Source organism: Elaeis guineensis, chromosome 8, assembly GCF_000442705.2.
Source record: "Elaeis guineensis isolate ETL-2024a chromosome 8, EG11, whole genome shotgun sequence".
Classification (NCBI taxonomy): Eukaryota; Viridiplantae; Streptophyta; class Magnoliopsida; order Arecales; family Arecaceae; genus Elaeis; species Elaeis guineensis.
Window position 1 is genome coordinate 101,885,051 of NC_026000.2, and position 5,155 is coordinate 101,890,205.

Consider the following 5,155-nt stretch of genomic DNA (forward strand, 5'->3'; position numbering starts at 1 on the left):
ATCATTTGAATATTTCAAATGATTTGGCCAGACGCACCCATGCCCAGATAGATCGTCTGTAATGAAATATTAATATCTTCCTCTAGCACTTAAGTTCACAGGTCTACATACATCACTATATATGAGACTTAGAACTTTATCAGCTCCTTCACCTTTTTCATTAAAAGGTGACTTTGTCATCTTTCCAAGAAGATAAGACTCACAGGCTATCAATGATTCACAATCATTGATGTTGAGGTTTTTCTCTCAAGCTAACCTGTTTATCCTGTTCTTATCCAGATGACTAAGCCTATAATGCCAAAGATAGACATTCATAACATTATCTAACTTGGATGTGTACATTACACTTAACAAGCTATGTAAATATTATTTTCTTATTGTCCATGTATTATTGTAACATTATTCATAATAATACCACAATAATCTTCCTTTATGAATGATGATCATCTTTAATCAAAAGGCCAACAAAGATTATAAACAATGGACAATAGTAATAATTACTTTAAATGATGATATTTGAAAATAAGCTCTACAATTCCTAAAGTTAGGATTGGAATAAGACTTCCATCCCTAACATTCAAGAATTTTTCACTATTTTCAAATATTCCACTTACTTGTAGTCCTAGCAATAAATTGCATAAAACCATCAGTATATAATACCTAGGTAGTGAAATTACATAGAGAAACTTTAAGGTGTTATCATATAACATCCTTGATGAGCAACCCTTGCTCCTTTCTCTTATTCAACCTATTATGGTCAAGGGAAGCAAGACAATTCTTCTTCCTATGACCCTATGCTTTTGCCTGATTTGAATCAATTTTGGACTAATTATTTTGACTGGACTAAGAAGCCCCAATACGAACCCATTCATACTGCTGAACCAAATTCAACTTTCGATACTAATTAATGAAGTTGGGTCCCATAAGTCATCACTGTCTAATAGCGATTGGAGCAATTAAGGTTTAGCCTTATTTTGAGAAAAGAGAACAATGACCTAATGTATATGAATTATTTTAAGCCTAGAGACTTGAACTTTAGTCTCAAGGTTCTCCCACTATTTTATTCAAATTGGTAGCCTCTACCTCCAATTCAAAAAATTACTTTAATTTTCTAGTAGGTACTAGAATCCACATAGACTACACACAAGTCCGACTTTGGTCAGCCAACCCATGTGCATCTACAGGTAGGTTCATTAACCAATTATTTCTCTAAACAACTTCTAGTAATTTAATTTTGCCCCAGAAACCTAATCAGTAGGCTTTGGCCTCCACTGTAAGGATCCGATTAGGTCCAACCATTAACATGACCATACTTGGTGCATCTAACCAACAAATGATTAAGCCCAACTTTGGTTGGCTAACCTAACCACCATTAGAGAGACACATCCAAGTCATCATATGATAAGTGATAATTTCATCAGTCAACAAGCACCAGACCTTTAGGTCTGCAATGATTATTGAGTTAATGGACTCATTATCAAACACCTTAATGGGAGACTATGACTCAGTTATCTCCATAACATTATCATTTTAAGGACCTAATAATTTTAGAAGATTTAAAATTATTAGTGATTTAAGGATAGAAAAGATATGGACCAATTTGCTCCCACTAACTTCATCAAGTCAAGTCCTCCCTCTGACTTCTCAAGTCATTAACAAGGACTAGGATCAAATTTGGTCCATGGGTACCTAGATCAATCTCACTGAATAAAATCAGACTCTCTGATTTCCTATGTGACATGGGTTAGCACAAATCAATGAGCAACCTAATCAAGACCTGATTAACCACATTGGCCAGTAAGTATGATCGATGGGAGGGTCTGCCAATGCTTGCCTTAGACACCATAAGAAATGGCCAGGTAAGCATGCTCTCAATTAAAAACCACCGATCAAGTTTACCTTAGACACCAACTGATTTATCAGTTTTGATTTGGTTTGCCTAAAGACTTGGGCTCAGTCGCTGAGCCATGATCAGTGTCCATTTGTTAGATATATGGACTTTAATCAACTACAACTATTGAAGTGATCTATAAAAATGATCTAATTCTAATTAATTTTTAATTAAGTTTGATCAATTTCTTAACTTAATCCATATTTAATCTAACCCTAGGTCTAACCCAGTTAATGATCTGATCAAAGCTAACCCATTACCTTTTAACCCATGTTTTATGAAATTATCTTAGGATCTTTAAATCACAAACCTAGATCCTAAACAATCACTTAATTCTTTTAATTTAGTTTATGGCTGAGGGTTGGGGTTCGGCATTTTGAAAAATATTTTCAACTTTTGAAAGGTTTAATACAATCTAGTGTTGTTTCATTAAATAGGTCGACTCATTTCAAAAATGGGTCGGCTTATTTTACTAACAATTAAAATCAGTTAGAAATATAATTCAGCCAACTTTTCAGTCGAGTTGGCATGCTGGTCGAGCTGGCTTGCTGGTCGAGCCAGCCCGATCAGCAAATAGAACCTTCGCAAGATCCTATTCTAGGCTGATTTTAATCTATGTACATTATATGAAAGTTCATGAAATGAAATAGACTTAATCTAAAATATTCATAACAAGATTTATTTAAACTCTTTTAAATTTTTTAGATCGCAACGTACCAGGATAACCTTTGCACTGTAAGGGGTAAACCTTACAGCAGGACAACCTACAGTCCGTGCAATCATTATTTTATTTTTTAAATTTATTTTAATATAATTATGAATATGTTATAAAAGAACCTAGATGCTCTGATACCATTGTTAAAAAAGGTGCAGAGTTTCATGTATGAACTTTAAAATTTTTTTGAAATATAACATAGCGAAACATGTAAATTAAACAATTTAATCTACAAATACATGTAATAAAATTGTTAAACTCTATAATTAGGACCTAACATGTCATATTGAATTTATAAATCAGAAAATAAAATATTTGGTATTGATCAAATCAATATCCTAGATTTGAAACAGTTTCAGATCTAAAACCTAGATCATATCTAGATAAAAGAAGAGATCAGATCTCTTACCTTCATGCGGGTCGAGAACTCCATGGTTGATTTTTTTTGTTGCCTTTAGAGCCGCACATACGTCTGACCTCTACAGGTGATCCACACGAGGCTGCAACAAAATCAAAGGTTCGTCGAACGAAGATCCGCTCGAAGTGCTAGCTTCTTACAGATCCCTCTGGATGGTTAATCTAAAAAATATTCTTTGGATCTCTTGGATATTTCAAGAGATGAAGAATATAAGGAGGAATAAGAGAGATGTCAAATCTTTTGACCTCTCTATAATTAAAATTAATATTTAATAGAAAAAGATCCTAAGAGAATACAGATCTTCTCCTTCAGTACATCAACAATTGATATCCTGAAAATATCTCTATGCTAGGACTTGAGAAGACCTTCTTCTCTTGATATTTTTCTAGTTTTTAGATCTTATGATTTTTAATTTTTCTCATAAAAAAGTCTCATGATTTATGGAGAAGAAGGGTTCTAAAAGAAACCTCAAGAAAAGACCTTCTTTTTTTCTTCTTCCATCAGAACATGATCATATCATGTCCAAAATAAGATCACTATGCTCCAACTCTTTGGAGAATGAATTCACCATGCCATCCCTCTTTCTCTTTCAGATTTTTTATCATATAAAAAATATAAAACAAAGAGAAATTAATATGAAAGGAAAAATAATAAGAGAAGACAATCTTCTCTCTTACCTTTCTCTTTACAAGACATCAACCTTTGATCTCTTGATTGAAGAATTTCCTCCAAGGATTTTGGCACCTCAAACCACCCATGTAATCCTTCTTTCTCTCTCATATTTTTATCATATAAAAACACAAAAATAAAGACAGAAAAAAATATGAAAGAAAACCGATAAGAGAAGACAATCTTCTCTCTTACCTTTCTTCTTTACAAGACATCAACATTTGATCTCTTGTTATAGGACTCTCCTCCATGAATTTTGGTGTCTCAAACCTCTCAGGTCTTTCTCATTCTCCTCTAGTAATTCTCTTAATTTTTCATAAATTTTTTACTCCTATATCATGGCATATGGGGCGGCCTCCTTTTATATGGCAGACTAGGTCATAAGACCTAGTCTAACAAGGAGTCCTTGGGGCATCCAACTCTTGGATGCCCCCTATCTCATTTATTTCATGGATAGCATGAAAATAACCACAAAATTAGTGCAACAAAAATGAGGATAAACATGGGGGAAGTTAGCACAAGAGAGGGAGGGAAGAGTCCTTTTGAAGAGGGACTCTTTCAAAAAGAAAAATAGGCTAAACCACTTTCCACAATGAATCAAATTAATTTTCATATTAAATCAGATCAAATCTGATTCAAATCTCTAAAATAAGTAGTATGAGATTACTTTCCTTAGATATAAAAATCATACAAAAATTATCTGAAATTAATTAGTAGGCATGGGCTTTGATTTTCTTAGGTGGCGCAAGAGAAGATGGAATCCTAGTCTAACTAGGATTCTTATTTAGATTAGGTCAAATACTTTGAACCTAATTTAAATTAATTACAACCTAATTAATGTGATCCTAGTCCAACTAGAAGTCCAATTAAATCATATTAAATCATATTTAATTTAAATCCTAACTTAATTAGGAATTAGGTGCATACAAGTCCTAGTCAAATAGGGACTTGTTCTTCCTTGCAATTGGCTTATCCAATAAATCAATTAGACTTAATCCAATTAAATCCAAACCAATTCTAATTGAATTATATTCAATTAAACTTAATCTCAGCTCAATTTCCCAATCAGATTGAGCCAATTAGCATCCAATTGCTAATGATCCTCCTGCAACACTTGCATTAGGTCAAACATCAATCACATTGATTGTTTAACCTTAGAACGATTCTCAATCATCGATTAAACATCTGATTAGGTTACAACCTCTTATGTGTGTGACCTTAAGTTTGAACCTAAGCTGATAGCATAAAAATTAATTTTTACCAGTCGAAGTAACCATCTAGCAATGGTTCCCGACATCCAGATAGGTCGAATGTATGCAAAGCAATATTCTAAGAACCCTGACCCATGGTTACGTAAATTCATCCTTTTGATCAATAATGCTCTTGATGACTTCGAGTATGCTGTCAACACTCATGTAAGTCATCTCTATTGTGTCTCAAAATTTTTGCAAATCCCGTGACT